Raw genomic sequence first — 20,440 nt, forward strand, 5'->3', positions numbered from 1 at the left:
TCTTTCAAAGGAGGAAAGGTCAATGTCAATAGCCTGGACACCATTCTGGAAAATATGGGAATCAAACTCACAGAATCAGAACTTAAAAGTCTGACAGAAAACCTACCAGTTACTGGTGAGCGTTATAAATACCACTGTGTCTTTTATTTTTTCTTTACAAGTCTTGTTTAAACTGGAATGTAAGAATTTCTAAAATTATTAGTCTTAAAATTACTTCTTATAAAGAAGATATTTTGAGAAAACATGAAAAGAAATCCTATCACTTCATTTTTAAAAATCTAAAGTCATCAACCTCTTCCCAAAGGATATAAGGTGTATCTTAGAGTCAAAATAGGACCACTGTCTGAAAAAAAAAAAAGGTCAATGAACACAATAAAAGTAGAAAGAATGGAAAGTAGTAAACATCATGACCTCAACAAATAGTATTCCTCAGCCAGACCCTGTGGTATTTTCACCTATTACTGACAGACTTCCAAATCTCTCTCTCTATTCCAGTCTTTACTCTGCACTTCAAATTTGTATATCCACATGCCATTTAGACCTATCTACTTTACTGATCCTTCAGAAACTCGATCTCAACATTTCCAAATCTAAAGTCATTCTTTCATCCCAAACTGTCTCTTACTCACATATTTTCTAACTTGGTGGTCACCCACCCACCCATTTTTGCAAACTTAAAACTACAGTTATCATCTTCCATGCCACTCTCTCCCTTATCCCCAGTATCCTCTTAAAGGCCTCCTATGTATTTCTTTAATTCATCCCTGACTTGTCCACATTTACTTCCACTGGTTAAATAGTATTTCCATGTTTTCTTGCAAAACAACAGCAAAATGCTTGTTGGACTTAAGAAAGGAGTATGCCTAGAAGTAGAGAAGCTATATTCAAGCTTGGTAATGAAAAATAAGCAAAAGGATTACTGTTGACTCACCATACAGAGTAATTAAAGGCAGAATAAATTGCCAAGTCCCTTAAAATAGGTGAAACAAAATTCAAAGCAATGCAAAGAAGGTACAACTGATTCAGGAGTTGAGCAAGACAGCAAACATCAATTTGTCTAAACTTCTTGCTAACTTTAAATAAAAAACAGCTAAGAGAATGAAAAGCCACAGAATGGGAGAAAATATTTGCAAAACACCTATCTGATAAAGGACTGTCTTCCAAAGTAGCTATATTATTTTGCATTCTCTCTAGCAATATTTGATGACTAAATAAATGTTAAAAATAAATAAGAAAGGAAATAAAAATTTGCCAATGATGAAGTGAAATGAAGTGTGTAACCATTACTTCAGATATATACTAGTCATATGCCACCTGCCATTCCAAGATGATAGTCATAGAAATTGAAAAGACTTTTTAAAAAGTATATATAGGGGAGCAGATGTGGCTTAAGTGGTTGAGCAACTGCTTCCCATTTACAAGGTCCTGTGTTCAATCCCTGGTACTTCCTTAAAAAAGAGTCTATATATATGTTGCTAGAATAAAAATTTTAGAAAAAACAACCAGTGGACTATACAGCACAAACAGTGAACCCTAATATAAACTATGGACTATAGTTAATAGTACAATTATAATAATATTTTCTCATAAATTGTAACAAAGGTACCAGACTATTAGAAAGTGTTAAATATGGGGTGGGTATATGGGGACTCTATATTTGCTGGTTGATCATTCTGTAAACCTACAACTTCTCTAATAAATAAGTAAATTTTTTAAAAGTATGTGGGGAATATATGAAAGATTAGTAAAAGCGTTAACATTTTCCTTTTTATTTCACCAAGATAGGTAGACTTCATGTCTATACCATAATTGGGGTGGGGGGCAGTCTTAGAGATTGGCCAGCACAATGTTTACTCTCATGTTTATAAAGTAGGCTGAATCTCAACAACTGGAAAGAGCAGGTATCTGTGGGTAGAATCCATCATCTAGGTCAGGTTTTCACAATATTTCTGTAAAAGGTCAGATAATATTTTAGGCCTTGCAGGTCATGTGGGCTCTGCCATAATTACTCATTTTGTCATTGTAGCACAAAAGTAGCTACAATTTGTAAGTGAATGAGTGTGGCTATGTTCCAGTAAAACTTTATTTATGGACCATGTGTCCATACAAAAATAAGTGGCAGCTGGATTTGACCAATGGATCATTGTGAACTCCTGATACTAGGAAGAGGGCACTTCTTACTAATATAGAATCCCTGAAATCAAGCATTTGTAGGTTGAAGGTTGACATAGGGCACAATAGGAAAGAGTGGACTTTCATAATATAGGGGCATCATACTGTATTTTTTCTGGCTCTATGTCATTTTATGATTCTAATTTTTACCTTTTCTTATAGCTAATGGGAAGATTGAGCTTGATAAATTGATGGATGGAGTGAAATTTCTTACAGGTGAGAAGTTAATGCAAATCTTAACCTTTTTTTGTTCCAAAGACCCCTTTGCCAGTCAGGTGAAAACCACAAAACCACAGTCCCCTTATTAAGACCACACTATACTGTGCATTATTTAATAAATATATCACACCTGTACTAACACATCCCCACAAATAATTTTTTTTAATGTCACTTCAAGTTCACAGACCCCTTGTTAAGAACCCCTAACTTACAGTATGAATTTTACTCAAAATTATATTTTAAATATCTTTGATTCCCTTTATTACTCTGTCATTTTAACCTTTTATAAGTTTCATAGCTTTTTTTAATCTAATTTCTTAGAGGTAGGCTTTGGATTATCTACATTTTAGTAATAAAATTTCTGTTCTATGTCTTGGTAGCAAATTCTTTGTTCTTTGGATTTGACATTGTTAATATATTACCATTCCCATTTGGGGGGGAAACAAATTCTAGATTAAATCTACAAGTGGCAAAGTAAAACTTTCATAGGGATATAGTTGATTTTATTATTTAAAGATGATCAGAAACACTATCCCATCTAATGACAATTATTTGGATCATCTATAAAATCTTATTTCAGTAGGAAACCATGTAACCCTCATTTGCTTGTGTGTTGACAGTCCATACATTGTTGTATCTATGTTATCTTTTGTCCATTAATATGACATGACTTTATAGAGTTAAAGACAGAATCTATTTACATGAATGACATTACTATATAATTTAGATATGTCACATCTCTTCTTTCCTCTCCCTGCCCTCAGCAACTACCATGGCCACTTTCTCCAGATCAATGATACAGTTTCCTTCATTACTAGTCACAATAGTTGTATAGTAGAATATCAGTAAGTTTACTCTAATCCATATTTTATTCCTCCGTCCTGTGGACCCTGGTTTGATGATGTACACTCCACCTCTTTATCAAGAGGGGGCTTAGACACAGATTCCTGTGCCACTGACAACAACAGAAGCGGACAAAGAAGATGCAGCAAATAGACACAGACAGCAGACAATGGGGGCGGGGGGGGAGGGGAGAGAAATAATGGCTTCACAGATGAATTTTACCAAGCATTTTGAAAAGAATTAACACCACCCTGTTTAAACTCTTTCAAAATACTGAAGACGAGGGAAAATTACCCAATGCATTTTATGAAGCCACCATCACCGTAATACCTAAGCCAGGTAAAGATACTACAAGAAAATAAAATTACAGACCAATCTCTCTAATGAACATAGATTCAAAAATACTCAACAAAATACTTGCAAATTGAATCCAACAGCATATCAAAAGAATTATACTCTACAGCCAAGTGGGATTTATTCCTGGTATGCAAGAATTGTTCAACACAAGAAAATCAGTTAACATAATGCACCACATTAATAAATTTCAGAAAAAAACACATGATCCTCTCAATCAATGTAGAAAAGGCATTCAACAAAATCCAGCATCCTTTCTTGGAGAAAAAACATGTCAAAAGATAGGAATAGAAGGGAAGTTCCTTGATATGACAAAAGACATATATGAAAAATGCACTGTAAACATCATACTCAATAGGGAAAGGCTAAAAGCTTTCCCTCTAAGATTGGGAACAAGACAAGGATGCCCACTGTCACCATTGTTATTCAACATTGTGCTAGATGTTCTAGCTAGAGCAATTAGACAAGAAAAAAAGCATACAAATAGGAAAAGAGGAAGTAAAACTCTCACTATTCACAAATGACATGATCCTATATTTAGAAATTTCTGAATTATTATGACAAAGCTACTTGAACTAATAAACGAGTTCAGCTAAGTGGCAGGATACAAGATCAACACACACAAATTAGTAATGTTTCTATACCCTAGCAATGAATAATCTTAGGAGGAAATCAGGGGGGAGATTCCATTTCAATAGCAACAAAAAGACTGAAATACCTAGGAATCAATTTAACCAAAGAGGTAAAGGACCTGTATCAAGAAAACTGCAGGGAAGCTGATTTGGCTCAACAGATAGAGCATCCATCTACCATGTAGGAAGTCCAGGGTTCAAACCCAGGGCCTCCTGACCTGTGTGGTGGTGAGCTGGCCCATGCGCAGTGCTGATACACTCAAGGAGTGCTGTACCACTCAGGGGTGTCCCCTGTGTAAGGGAGCTCCACGCACAAGGAGTGTGCCCCTTATGAAGAGCTGCCCCACGTGAAAAAAGCACAGCCTGCCCAGGAGTGGCACCACACACACGGAAAGGTGATGCAGCAAGATGACGCAACAAAAAAGAGACACAGATTCCCAGTACCGCTGACAAGAATGCAAGTGGACACAGAAGAACACACAGCAAATGGACACAGAGAGCCAACAACAGGGGGGCGGGGGTGAGGGAGAGAAATAAATAAAAAATAAATCTTAAAAAAAAAAAGAAAACTACAAAAGTACTAAAAAAAATCAAAGAAAAAAAGAGATGGAAAGACATTCATGTTCATGAATTGGAAGACTAAATCATGAAGATGTCAATCCTAGCCAAACTGATTTATAGATTCAATGCAATACTAATCAAAATTCCAGCAGCCTACTTTACAGAAATAGAAAAGGCAATTATCAAATATGTTTGGAAGGGAAAGTGTACCCAAATAGCTAAAACATCCTAAAAAAGAAGAGCAATGTGGGAAAACTTACCACCTGACTTTGAAACATATTACAAAGCTACAATGCTCAAAACAGCATGGCAATGGCATAAAGATAGACACACTGATCAATGTAATAGAATTAAAAATCCAGAAATAGACCCTCACCTCAATGGCCAACTAGTTTTTGACAGATCTGGAAGATGTTGCCCTACATAATTTTCTAGTAGTTTCATGATTCTGACTTTTATATTTGGTTATGGATATCCAGTTCTCCCAACATCATTTGTTGAAAAGACTGTTTTGTCCCAGTAAAGTGGACTTGGTAGGCTTGTCAAAAACTAGTTTTCTTCTTTTTTTTTTAAGATTTCTTGGACCTTATACCCAAACCATGAGCAACAAAAGAAAAAATAGATAAATGGGACCTCTTCAAAATTCAACACTTTTGCACCTCAAAGGATGAAAGGGTGAAAAGGCAGCTGATTCAGTAGGAAAAAATATTTGAAAATAACATATCTGATAAGTGTTTAACATCCAGGAAATATAAAGAAACTCTACAACTCAACAATAAAAAGACAAATGACCCAAATAAAAAATGGGCAAAAGATTTGAACAGAAATTTGTCCAAAGAAGAAATACAAATGGCAAAAAAAAATACATGAAAAAATTTTCAACATCACTAGTGATTAAGAAAATGCAAATCAAAGCTGCAATGAGATATTTCACACTTATTAGAAGGGCCACTATGTTAAAAGACAGGAAACTAAAAGTGTTGGAGAATATGTGGAGAGACAGGAATGCTTATTCTCTGTTGGTGGGAATGTAGAATGGTACAGCCATTGTGGAGGACTATTTGGCAGTTCCTCAGAAACTTAAGTATAGAATTACCATATACCCCAGCAATCCCTCTACTAAGCATATACCCCCAAAGAACTATAATCAGGGACTTCAAAATATATTTGCACACCAATGTTCATAGCAGAATTATTCACAGTTGCAAAAGATTGAAGCAAACCAAGTGTCCATTGACCAATGAATGAATAAACAAAATGTGATATATACATAAAATGGAATATTATTCAACATTAAAAAGGAATGAAGTTCTGGTTCATGCAACAACATGGATGATCTTTGAAGACTTTATGTTGAGTGAAATATGCCAGACCAAAAGGACAAATATTGTGTGATCTCACTGATATGAAATTATTAGAAAAAGCAAACTCATGGATGTAGAATCCAGAATATAGGTTACCAAGGGCTGGGTTGGGGGTAGGGTTTGGAGAGTTAATGCTTAATTTGTACAGAATTTCTATTTGATTGTAAAGTTTAGGAAATGGATGGAGGTGATGATAACACAACATTGTGAGTCTAATTAACTGAATTATACATGTGAATATGGTTACCTGGAAGTTTTAGGTCAATATATATTATTAGAATAAAAATTAGATAAAAAAGAAAGATAAAAATGCCTTTTCTGGGAAACGGACTTGGCCCAGTGGTTAGGGCATCCGTCTACCACATGGGAGATCCACGGTTCAAACCCTGGGCCTCCTTGACCCATGTGGAGCTGGCCCATGCGCAGCGCGGATGTGCGCAAGGAGTGCCGTGTCACGCAGGGGTGTCCCCCGCATAGGGGAGGCCCATGCGCAAGGAGTGCGTCCCCTAAGGAGAGCAGCCCAGCATGAAAGTGCAGCCTGCCTAAGAATGGTGCCACCTGCACAGAGAGCTGACACAACAAGATGATGCAACAAAAAGAGACACAGATTCCCGTGCTGCTGACAGCAACAGAAGTGGACAAAGAAACAAGACACAGCTAACAGACACAGAGAACAGACAACCGGGGTTGGGGGTGGGGAGAGAAATAAATAAACAAATAAATCTTTTTTAAAAAAATGCCTTTTCTGCATTGAGATGACTGTCTTTTCTCCCTTCATTATGTTAATGTGGTTTATTACATTAATTGATTTTCTTATGTTGAACTAACCTTTTATACCAGGGATTAACCCCACTTGATCATGCTGAATAGTTCTAATATGCTGCTGGATTCAGTTTACTAATATTTTTTGAGGATTTTTGCATCTATATTCATAAGAGAAATTGGTGTGTAGTTTTCTTTTCTTGCAGTATCTATCTGACTTTGGTATAAGGGTGATATTGCCTCATAGAATGAATTAAGGAGTGTTCCTTCCTCTTCAGTTTTTTGGAAGAGATTGGGCAGAAATGGAGTTAAGTCTTGGAATGTTTGATAGAATTCCTGATAGCCATCTCATCCTGGGCGTTTCTTTATTGAGATGTTTTTGATGACTGATTCAATCTCTTTAGTAGCAACTGGTTTGTTTAAATCTACTGCTTCTTCTTGAGTCAGTGTAGGTAGTTTGGGAAGCCAGTGTGCCTCAACTGATAGAGCATCCACCTACCATTTAGGAGGTCCAGGGTTCAAACCCAGGGCCTTCTGGTCCGTGTGGTGAGCTGGCCCACATACAGTGCTGTCACGCGCAATGAGTGCCATGCCACACAGGGATGCCCCCCTCATAGGGTGCCCCAAGCGCAAGGAGTGTGCCCTACAAGGAGAGCCACCCTGCATGAAAAGCACAGCCTGCCCAGGAGTGGCACCGCACACACGGAGAGCTGACGCAGCAAGATGACACCACAAAAAGAGACAAAGATTCCCGCTGCCGCCAAGAATGCAAGCAGACACAGAAGAACACACGGTGAATGGACACAAGAGAGGAGACAACAGGGGAGGGCAGGGGGGGAGGATAGAGAAATTTTTTTTTAAATCTTTTTTCAAAAATGTAGGTAGTTTGTGTTTTTCTAAGAATTTGTCCTTTTCATCAAGGCTATCTGATTTATTGGTTTATAGTTGATCATATTATCCTCTTATAGTTCTTTTTTACTTCAGCAGCATCGGTAGCATTGTCCCCCTTTTCATTTCTGATTTTTTTTTATCCTCTTTATTTTCTTTGTCTGTCTAGCCAAAGTTTTGTCTGTTTTATTGTCTTTTCAAAGAACCAAGTTTTGGTTCTGTTGATTCTCTATTGTTTTAATATTTTCTATTTCATTTATCTCTGCTCTAATCTTTATTTCCTTCCTGCTGCTCACTTTGGGTTTAGTTTGCTTTTCTTTTTCTAGTTCTTCCAGTTTTGAGGTTAGTTTTCTGATTTGAAGTATTTCTTCTTTTTTAATGTAAACATTTAGAGCTATTAGCCTCTTCCTCCCATTCTTTCCTAGATGCTGTCCTGGAATGGTTCCCTGGCCTCTGGAGTTTCAAAATAGTTATTTCAGACAGTTTGTGCCTGTTTAATAGTTTTTCTGGTGGAAGGACTAAGTCCTGGAGCTCCCTACTCTACCATCTTCCAACAGTCCTCTCTCATTTGATTTTTTGAAGTGCATCATTTTGAGTCTCTTCTCATTTCCTTCTTATATATATGTTTTTCATATATTTTCATTATGGTTACTATGGGGCTTAAATTTAACATCCTAAATCAATAAAAATCACATGTGATTTAATACCAACTTAACTTCAATAGTATATGCAAACACTGTTCCTTTACTCCTCTGTCTCCCCATCTTTTTGTTGTACTTGTTACAAGTTATATCTTTATGCATTGTATACCCAAAACCATAGATTTATCATTAACTTTTATTCATTGGCATTTCAGAACTGGTAAGAAGTAAAAAGATTACTTAAATACCAAAAAATATATAATACAAGAATACTAGCATCTATAATTTCCCATAATGTTAACTTTATGAGAAGTCTTTATTCTTTATGCTGATTTGGTCCTCTGTCTCTTCCTTTCAGTATAAAAAACGTCCGTTAGCATTGCTTGTAGAAGAGGTGTGGTGGTGACAAACTCCCCTAACTTTTGTCTGTCTGGAAATGTCTTAATCTTTCCCTAATTCTTGAAAGACAGTCTTGCCAATACAAAATTCTTGGTTGGCAACTGTTTTCATTCAGTACTTTAAAATTTAGTACTGTTGCCTCTTGACACCATAGTTTCTGATGAGAAATAGGGAAATAGGTACTTAATCTTTAGGGCCCCCTTGTACATGACATGTTGCTTTTATTTTGCAGCTTTCAAAAACTATGTTCTTGTTCTTGGCACTTGATAGTTTGACTACTCTGTGTCTGGGCATGGTTCTCTTTAATTTTATCATCTTTGGGATTCATTGGTCTTCTTGAATGTGTATACACATAACTTTTCTTCAGTTTGCAATATTTTCTGCTCATTGTTTCCTTTAATATTCTTTCTGCCCCTTTCTCTCTTTCTTCTCCTTTGGGACTCCAATAATACTTATATTCATACACATGATAGTGTCCCATAGATCTCTTAGGCTCCGTTCACTTTTTTGCATTTTTTTCTGTGCTCTGCCTGAAACATTTCGCTTGTTTTATCATTGAGTTCACTGACTCTTCTGCCAGCTCTAATCTGCTGTTGAAACCTTCTGGGGAATTTTTTATTTCAGTTATTGTGATATTCAACTCCAGTTTTCTGTTTGGTTTCTTGTTAAAATTCCTGTCTCTTCATTGAGACTCATTATTTATTCATCCTTTTTCTTATATCCTTTAGTTCTTTTTTTGTGTTTTCCTTTAACTCTTTAAGCATATGGAAGATTTTTTTTAGTCTGTCTGGTATGTCCAAAGTCTGGTCTTTACAATTTGGCTCAATGTTGACTGGTGCCTTCTCTCAGAGTTTAGCCCTCCTATCAAGAGTCTCCCAAAGCAAAAGTATGGGGTCCTCTCTGTCTTTTTCTGAGCCAGAGCTTAAGCTTGTGACCTTGGGAATTCTCCTGTTTACAGGAATATAAATATGTCCCTTCTACTTCCTCTGAATTAGACTTTCCCCCAGCTCCAGTTTTCCCTTTTCTTTTCTTTTTTTTTAAATGTCATAGCCAGTTTGCCCAGGCCACTTTCATTTGATTATCTCTACACTGTCTGCAAGCTGCTTCTGCCTACAGGACAGATTCTGGGAGGGTAAGCCAGAGATGAGTTTCCTGGATCAATCTTTCAGGCAGCCACCCAATAGATTGACAGAAGCATACAGGCACCCGGGTATTCACAGTTGGACTGCAGGCCATCTCCACACTGTGCTGGGGAAGGGTTAGTGGTGGGACCAGCAAGGGTGCCTCAAACTTCTCCTACTGTTTTTTAGTGTGTTTTTTTGGCACTCATCCAGTTACTGCAACCTTTTAACTATTTTCCAGATTATGAAGGAAGTTGACTGTGCTGATTTTAGCTACTTGTTCAAAGGTTCTATGGGGAAATGGAACCCTGGAATGTCTTATGCCTCCATTTTTTTTAGCCATAAATTGACTCATTTTATTTTCATTTTTTATTGTCATAGGTTCAGATAGTTTTCATTATAAATGTTATTAAATAGCTTACAAATTCCATTTTGATTTTTTCTCTTTTACCTAACTGTTGTTTAAGAATAATTTTAACATTTTCAGGTGGCTGGATTTTTTGTCCCTATTCTTTTTAACTTTTATTGTCTTATTATTTCAAATTTATAAAAAGGTTTTAAGAATAATACAAAGAAGCCCACATCCCTTTTACCCAGAGTTACCATTTGTTTATAATTTGACCCTTCTGCTTTGTCATTTATTCACCCTTTTTTTTTCACTCTTTCCTTCTTTCTCTATCTACACACACACACATACACATACACACACACATTTTTTTCTGAAGCATTTGGAGAATTCTTTACCCCCCAAAACTCAAATAATAAAATATTTAGGCTTGGTCCCAGCCAAGGCGTGAGGAGCCATTGAGGGCTGCTGGCCTCCCAGCCACTCGGGGTAGTTAACCTGCAGTACAGTGAAGTTCAAGACCGGGTCATGCTCACTGGCCGCCACATGGTTCGAGATGTAAGCTGCAAAAACTGCAATAGCAAACTGGGATGGATCTATGAGTTTGCCACTGAAGACAGCCAGCGCTATAAGGAAGGGCGTGTGATCCTGGAACGAGCCCTAGTTCGAGAGAGTGAGGGCTTTGAGGAGCATGTACCATCTGATGGTACTCTTGAAGAAAAAGAGATAAATGCCATCTTTTCCCAGGTCTCCTTCACTGAAAACAAAAATCTACTTACATACTCTGTCACCTTAGCATCAGTGTCGGATTCGTGAACTGTGGGACAAGAGGTTGTGAGAATCTTAAGATGGAACCTTTTCTTCCTTTTTTTTTTTTTAATTTTCTATTTCCCATCCAACAGCTGTTGTAGAAAGATATTATGCAGATACCTTTTTTTTTTCCTTATGTTTACATCTTGAGGCAAAATAGTCTTATCTGCAGCTATATTGTGTGCTATGTGAGGAGAAAATCTGGGCTATTAGAGTGAAAAACTGTGTTTCATGTACATTTTGAGAGGAAAATATGTCAAGAGCATGTTTTTTAAACTTACTTCAGCTTCATTTTTAAACTTTTTTTAAAAACCCAGTATTTCACCTGATTTGCTAGCTTCAGAGAAGAGATCTGAGTTTGTAACCAGCGCTAAAGGTTCAGTGTTAGTATGGCTTGTGCTGGCCATTGTGCCATATTCTTGTTGGAGATGAACCATAGCACCAGAGTCCATTCTTCCTTGTCAGTCTTGACCCAGAGATGTCACCCTTCCTAATTATTTATCACCACATAATTAGTGTTGATTGGAAGGTTTTTCTGAAATGGGGCAGAACTGCTGGTTGTCTTTATTTTCTTGTAACTTAAGCATAGTAATATAAATAAAGAAACAGTTGGATGTTTTTGGTCCTGTGTTACTTAAAAAATCACTTTTTATAAGAGAGGATTATTTGTTAAGTAATTTTCATAGTGGTAAGTGTTTCTTTTCCTCTCTAAGCTAAATTTGACTATGTATAAGATATTACTCTTTGTTAAAGTCAAAGTGTACTGTTTAAACCCCACTGTGTTGCATTTAAAAAACAGTTGAACAGAATGTCAATGTGCACTCATGCAGGAAGCATTTAATCTGCATCTATTTTTAAAGAAGGGGGGGAATAAAGCAGCCTGTCTAAAAATACTACTTTGCAGCACATTTAAGCTTTTCCCCACTCAGTTTTGCATTGATTTTGACAAGTCTGTAGGGCCTAATAGTACCATGAAAGACTAGATCTCTCTCATTTGCATTATTTGTTCAGATTTTCCCTTAAAAATTCAGCTATTGAAATTGAGACTGTACTTGGTCCCCTTGGTAGACAGGGATCAAATTTGACTCAGGGTATTGTTTTATCCCCAAATTTATGACATTATGAAGTATTAAAATATAAATGTTTCTTTACTCAAACTACTTCTAGATATTCTAGTATTTGCTTCTGGCAGACTAAATGGCACTAAGATTGGCTAATAATTTAAATGAATGAATGGCATTTTGAGTGCTCATTTTCTAGGTCTTTGTTTAGAAAGAAAATTTGCTTCAATTTAATTAGTGAAATCTTCCTGTCTTCGATATTAGAAGTAACTTCTTAGTACAGTTACGATTAAGTTCCTCTTATTTGCATTTGGGCTCTCTTGGTTAGAGGCATAGATCTCTGATGAAGTATAATTTTGCATTTGAGATAAGTGGACAGAAATTCTTCTCATCCTCCCTTAACCTTTGACAAAATCTGCAATCATTAAGAAACTGACCTTCATTCCCACTTGTTTGCATAGACTGGTCTTTGATTATATGCAGATTCCTAGTAGCATGCCTTACCTACAGCACTGTGTGCATGAACTGTCATAATAAAGTATATTTTTCTTGCAAAAAAAATAAAATAAAATATTTAGATGATAAGCTCGACCTCACAAAGATTTAAGATTTCTGAATGAAAAAAAGCAGATAGCAAGCTAGGGGAAAAAATTACAACAGGAAGGACAAATGCACAATTAAAAACTTTTTTAAAAATAAGAAGACAACCCAATAAAAAAATGGACACAGGACAAAGGACATCAACATTCATGTATAAACAGATGCGAAATACATAAGATGTGATTTTTTTACAATCTAATCTTGTATACTGCACCATATAGAGTTCTACCAAAAATGAACTTGTCGGAAAAAAAATGTAAGTAATGTTGAATTTTAAAGATTACATAATTCCCTATCTCTATGACTAGTTGAAGATAATATAGAACAAAATGTTAATGTTCTAGGACAAGTAATTGAAGAATTTTGCTTTTTTTTTTAAATCACCATTTACTCTTTACTCTTTGTTTGTTTCTCTCCCCTTCCCAGCCCCTGTCTGCTCTCTGTGTCCATTCACTGCACATTCTTCTGTGTCTGCTTGCATTCATGTCAGTGGCACTGGGAATCTGTGTCTCTTTTTGTAGCATCATCCTGCTGCATCAGCTCTCCATGTGTGCAGCACCACTCTTGGGCAGGCCGCACTTTTTTCATGCAGGGTAGCTCTCCTTGCGGGGCATGTTCCTTGCGCGTGGGGCTCCCCTACATGGGGGACACCCCTGCGTGGCATGGCACTCCTTGCGCACATCAGCACTGCACATGGGCAAGCTCACTACATGGGTCAGAGGCCCTGGGTTTGAACCCTGGACCTCCCATATGGTAGGTGGATGCTCTATCAGTTGAGCCAAATCACCTTCCCAAGTATTTTGCTTTTTTAATATAAGAAATGCAATATATAAAAAAAGAAATGAATTCTATTTTTATGAATTCCCTTACCAATTTCCCTGTCATAAACTGAGACTTCTTTTTTAAATAGGTGATGGAAAGGTACATCAGAACAGGGTACTGAAGGGTGCAAAATCTCTCAAAAGTGAGTAAGAATCATAATATGTTAATACATTAGTCTGAAATCTTCAGGCATGGCATGATAAGATTTTGTATCTTTTTATATTTTTATTATTTATTTTTGCTTCTTTCAATATATCTGTACTTTACATGGAAATGGTATATATACTTTTCTCTTCATAGGAAACACCATAGTATTGGAATTTTCCTAATTTTTCTCACAAAAGAAATAATTGGTATCTAGATATGACAGCAAAATTGAACTGGAGGATTAGCTTCACTTCACCAGATTTAGGAAAGATGTTCAGCAACAGACATGGGCAATCTGACAGTCTGGGCAATAAAATAATTGTACTTTATATTGTACATTAAGAATATCAGAAGTAATAGATGAGTGGGCACCAGATCCAGTTGCCAAAAAGTCTAATACTTTTCTTAAGAACTTCTTTGCTATATAGCCTTTTCACCAATAAAGATTTAAGAAAATGTATACCATTTCCATTGCTCCCACAGAGTTTCTCTGAATATTGGGAAAGTCAAATGGATATTATAGTCTTCTTATCAAAAATGCGAATAACAATATGCAGCTTATATTTCTCTGCTTTGTTTTTATTGTGATAGTTACACGTACTATTAAAGACATATGAAGACATATATGTGTTCTTCATGGTTTAGTTTGTTCAGTTATTCTCGTGTTCCTTTTCTTTCTTTCCAAAGGAGGAAAGGTTGACATCAGCAACCTGGACCCTCTTCTAGGAAAAATAAGTATCAAACTCACAGAAAAAGAACTTGGAACATTGAGAGAAAATCTACCTATTGATGGTACACATAGTAGTTACTATTGTTAGTCCCCAAAGGGAAAGGATTTTCCTATTCTTATAGCTGAAAACTTCTAAAACTATTTTTAGTTAGTGACAAGATAAATGTTTAAAATCTTAGGGAATCCTAAACTTAGAAACAAAGCACAGATACCTACTATTAATACTGTCATTCAACACTAATTTAGATATCATAGCTTCTTCAATGAGAAAAGGTAATGAAATAATATTGAAAAAGAGACAATATTTTCTTTAGTTTCATATGATATAATTGATATATAGGGAACCCACAAAACAAATAAATTAAAATAAATCTATTAGAATTAATAAGTCTTAGATAAGCCATCTTGATTCAGGTGGCTAAATGCAAGATAACTATTCAAATTGCTCTCTCTGAACTAGCAACAACCATTTCTATAGTGATATATCCCTTTTATAATAACAGTAAAAACTAAAATATCTAGGAATATTTTAACAAGAAACAGGACCTATAAATAGAACGATGAAGTCTTATTAAAAACACAAAATAAAATATGAATGCATGTCTTGTGTGGTCAACTAACATACAGAATCAGATTGTTAAATCAGATTTTCATGAATCAGAGATCTTACCCAATATCAAGCTTTACTAAATAATGTCAAATACAAATAGGGGTCCAAGATGTCAAGGACAGCTCCACAAGTTCTTCCTTTGCATGTCAGACATGCCCTTCTGACCCAGAATAGAGGAAGTCTTATGTGAAATTCACAGGATCACCTTACACAGCAGAGACATTTAAATTATGAAATATCTCCTCATTGTTGTGTAGCATATGTCACATTCTTCAGGGAGCCTTGCCTCACAGATCATTGGTTCTATTTACTGTAGATAATCCTTGAGGCATGCTACTAGGACATTTCAGATAAAGTCTCTTTATCCTAGCAAATATTATTAGTCTATGTGATGGTTAAGCTATTGTGTCAACTTAGCCAGGTAATTGTGCCCAGTTGTTTGGTCAAGCAAGCACTGGGCTAACTGTAATACAGGGCACTTTAGTGTAATACAGGGGACTTTAGTCTCCCTCGACTTTACTGCAGTGGTAAATCATAGATAGCTGGTTATAATATCATCAATTCAGGGAGATTGCTATCAGCAGCGAGTGACGCTTAACCCCATCAGTTGAATGCCTTAAAAGGAGAAGTGATTCCAGTATTGAGAGAGAATTTCCCAGCTCACCTTTGGATAACCAACATCTCTCAGAACTCATCAAGAACCTTCATTGGACTTTCATTGCAGCCCCTGGCTGTAGTCTTCCTGTGGAGCATGGGCTGATGCATCCCCGTGGCTGTGTGAGAGACTCTTACAGAATCACATACTATTGACAGATATCTGGTGTTGATTCTGTTTCCCTAGAGAACCCTGACTAATAGTCTACTTAGCTGGAAGCCCAGTTGTCAAGGATATTAGATTGGATCACCTGCTTTCTTTTCTTTACCCCAAAGTCATCCCCTGGTAAAGAGAGTTAGTAGATAAGAGATCACCTGCTTTAATTCCTTCGTCCTAGATGGAAAGCCTTGCTATAATAAAAATATCAATTATTCTAAAAGTATAATATATATACATGTGTATATATAATCTCATATAAAATTTTTAAGAATCCTACTTGGGTTTTAATAAAAGAACTGGTAAATGATTTTAAAGAACAAATGGAATTAATTATGAAAAAGAAAACTAGAATGGAGTTTTGCCTTACCAGATATTAGTACTTAGTATAAAATTTGTATAATAAAAACAATACTAGTGTTGGGTCAACCAAGATAGTGGAGTAAGATGATGTAGGTTGTCACTCCCCCTCAGAATCTTTGAACAACTAACAAAAACTGGCAGATCCATCTTCCTCAGAACTCCAGAAAATAAAGGGTAGCAGTACCTAGTGGCTAATCAAGAAAATGCAGCTTTAAAAAATGGTAGAAGAGGGAAGCGGATATGGCTCAAGTGATAAGGCCTCCTCCTAACCTATGGGAGGAGCCAGGTTCGATCCCTGGTACCTCCTGGTGAAAAAGAAGAGAAAGTGTGCCCGCATGGTGAGCCAAGTGCCCATGAGTGCCCACGTGGTGAGCCAGTGCCCACGGGGTGAGTCTGTGCCCATGCAAGTGAGGCACGCAGCAAGATGATGACTCAACAAAAGAGAGACGAAGGGGAGAGTCAAAGTAAAGTGCAGCAGAGACCAGGAACTGATGTGGTGCAATTGACAGGGAACCTCTCTCCATGTCAGTCCCAGGATCGAATCCCTCTGAATCCTAGAGGAGAAAGATGAGAAGACAGAAAGAGAAATAGATTCAGAGGATCACACAATGAATGGACACAGACAGCAAAAATAGCAGGGTGGGGACAGGGGAGGGGAAAAAATCTTTAAAAAAAATAGTAGAAGGGGAGTGAGTATAGCTCAGTAGTTGAGTGCCTGCTTCCCATGTACCAGGTCCTGGGTTCAAACCCTGGAACCTCCTAGAAAAAAGAAAAAAGTAAAACTGAAAAATAGGATAAGTTTATAATGCCTTTACTGGCCATCATCCCAACCAATCCCTGGCAGGCACAGTGTGAAATGAACATGTGCTCCCATTATGGGCCCTGCCCTATTCCAAAGAGAGCCGAGTAAACCCTGTGTGCATTATTCAGTGCCTCTATGTTGGTGACACTATCTGGTGGCAACATGAAAGACTAACCTGGAAACTCATCTCTGGCTCACCTCTCCAGGACTTACCTTGCAGACAGAAGCAGCTTGCTGACTTTAAAGCAGTATAAGAAACAATTAAGGGAAGCAGACTTGGCCCAACAGATAGGGCGTCCGCCTACCACATGGGAGGTCCATGGTTCAAACCCAGGGCCTCCTTGACCCATGTGGAGCTGGCCCTTGTGCAGTGTTGATGTGCACAAGGAGTGCCGTGCCACACAGGGGTGTCCCCTCATTGGGGAGCCCCACACGCAAGGAGTGCGCCCCGTAAGGAGAGCCGCCCAGTGTGAAAGAAAGTTCAGCCTGCCCAAGAGAGGCGCTGCACATGCGGAGAGCTGATGCAGCAAGATGACACAGATTCCTGGTGCCGCTGACAACAATACAACACAGAACACACAGCGGACACAGAAGAACACACAGCAAATGGACACAGAGAACAGACAACTAGGGTGGAGGGGGAGGAGGAGAAATAAAAATAAATAAATCTTTAAAATTATTTAAAAAATAACAACAATGAAGTCAAAACATCCAGGGGCAAAGGATTACCAGCTTTAATTCAAACAATAGAGCACCTGAAAGGAGGAGAAAGTCTACTCAATAGGTAGTAGAGAGGGCATTCAAATTCCTATCACTGGGGAATTCCTAAGACAAGTACAATCCCTAGACTAAACGCAGGCTCAGAAAAGATAGAAAGAACCCTGAATATCACATTCACTTCAGGCTTATATTCTTTTTTTTTTTTGAGATTTATTTTTTATTTACCCCTCCCCGCCCACTTGTCTGCTCCCTGTGTCCATTCGCTGTATGTTCTTCTGTGACTGCTTCTATCCTTATCAGCAGCACTGGGGATCTGTGTTTCTTTTTGTTGTGTCATCTTGTTGTGCCAGCTCTCCGTGTGTGCAGTGCCATTCTTGGGCAGGCTGCACTTTCTTTCACGCTGGGCGGCTCTCCTTACGGGGCACACTTCTTGCACATGGGGGCGCATGGGGCTCCCCTACTCAGGGGACACCCCTGTGTGGCATGGCACTCCTTGCACGCATCAGCACTGCGCATGGGTCAGCTCCACACGGGTCAAGGAGGCCCAGAGTTTGAACCGTGGACCTCCTATGTGGTAGGCGGACACTGTATCCATTGGGCCAAGTCTGCTTCCCTCAGGCTTATATTCTTGATAGGAGGCTTAAGCTCTGAAGAAGATCACCAGCCAAGGCAGAGGCAATTTACAAGGACTGTGAAAGGTGTTTTTTCATTGATTTGTTTGTATTTGTTAGCTCCTGGCACTCAAAGAAGTCTAAAGTATATTATGAGCTGTATACATACTTAAAGAACAGACAGCTCAGGCACTAAATCCCAGAGGTAATTACATAAAATATTAAAATATACAGTATGTAAAAGACTACAAGTCAAACAAAGACTGGAAATGATGCCCCATCCAAAGAAACAAGATAAAATTCCAGAAATCATCAATGAAGATGAGCCTTTGGATATACTGGAAAAAGACTCTAAAAACTGATCCTCAGTATGCTCAAGGAGATAAAGGAAAACAGAGACCATAATAACTCTGCTGAAAAATTCCCTAGAGGGTTTCAATAGCAGATTAAAACTAGCAGAAGAATCAGTGAACTCAAAGATAAGACAATTGAAATGATTCAGGCCAAGGAGCAGAAAGAAAAAATAAAGAAAGTAAACAGATCCTGTGAGACCTGTGGGAAACCATCAAGTATTCAATGTACTCATATTTGGGGTCCTAGTAGGAGAAGAAAGAGAGAAAGGGACAGAAGGGATATTAAAGGAAATAATGGCAGAACACTTCCCAAATTTAAAAAAAGATATGAATATGTGCATTCAAGAACCTCAACATATCCTAAACATGATAAACTCAAACAAAACAATGCCCAGACACATTGTAGTCAAACTGTTGAATGCCAAAAACAAGAAGAGAGTTTGAAAGCTGTAAGAGAAAAGCAATGTGTTATGTTCAAAGGAATCCCAGTAAAAAATCAAGTGCAGATTTCTTACCAGTAACCATGTAGGCAAGAAGGCTGTGGAATGAAATATTTAAAGTGCTAAAGTTAAAAAGAAGACATAACAATTATAAGTATACTTGCACCTAATAGCAGAACCCAAAATGTGTGAAGCAAATAGTGACAAATCTGAAGGGAGAAATAGATGGTTCTACATTAATAGGAGGATACTTCAACAATACTTTCAATTGGATGGAACATCTAGGCAGAATATCTATAAGGAAATAGAAGACTTGAACAATACTGTAAATGAACTAGATTTAACAGACACAAATAGAACAACTTCACCCAACAGCAGCAGAATACACATTCTTCTCCAGTGCACATGGGTCATTCTCCAGGAAAGACCATACAGTAGGTCACAAAACAGTTCGCAATAAATTAAAAAATATTGAAATCATACAATATGACCTCACTGGCTTCAATCAAATGAACTGAGAAATCAATAAGAGAGGAAGGACTGGAAAATAACAAATATGTGAATATTATACAATGCACTCTTAAACAACCAATACATCAAAAAAGAAATTACAAGGGAAATTAAGAAATACCTTGAGGCAAATGAAAACAAAAACTTAACATACCGGAAGTGTGGATTACAGCAAAGGCAATGGTAAGAGGGAAATTTATAGCTTCTAAATTCTTACGTAAAAAAGAAGAATGATCTCAAATCAGAAACCAAACCTCACAAATGGAGGAAATAACAAAGATTAGAATGGAGATAAATGTAATAGGGGATTTAAAAAAAAAATGAAACCAAAGTTGATTCTTTGAAAAGATCAATAAAATTGACAAGCATTTAGCTGGACTAACCAACAAAAAAAGAAAAGGACATAAATGACTAAAATCAGAAATAAAAGGGGAGGCATTACTACTGACCTCATAGAAATAAAAGGATTATAAGAGAATACTACAAACAACTATATACCAACAAATTAGATAAACTAGATGAAATGGATCAGGTTCTAGAAATGCATCAACTACCCACGCTGACCCAAGAAGAAATAGAAGATATCAACAGAACAATCACAAGTAAAGAGATTGAATCAGTAAACAGAAACCACTCAAAAAGAAAAACTCAGGCCCAGATGGCTTCACTGGTAAATTTTACCAAACCTTTCCAGAAGAATTAACACCAATCCTGCTCAAACTCTGCCAAAAAATTGAAGAGGAGGGGA

At 37.2% G+C, this 20,440-nt stretch overlaps 1 long non-coding RNA gene across 1 annotated transcript; it reads left to right on the top strand.

Annotated features, from left to right (window-relative positions):
• Positions 1-19: 19 nt before the first annotated feature.
• LOC131275069 (uncharacterized) lies at positions 20-13,738 on the top strand. Its single transcript, XR_009182510.2, has 3 exons — positions 20-115; positions 2,335-2,388; positions 13,684-13,738. It is a non-coding gene; the product is annotated as an uncharacterized lncRNA (long non-coding RNA).
• The last annotated feature ends 6,702 nt before the right edge of the window (positions 13,739-20,440 follow it).

Source organism: Dasypus novemcinctus, chromosome 21 (genome assembly GCF_030445035.2).
Source record: "Dasypus novemcinctus isolate mDasNov1 chromosome 21, mDasNov1.1.hap2, whole genome shotgun sequence".
Lineage (NCBI taxonomy): Eukaryota > Metazoa > Chordata > Mammalia > Cingulata > Dasypodidae > Dasypus > Dasypus novemcinctus.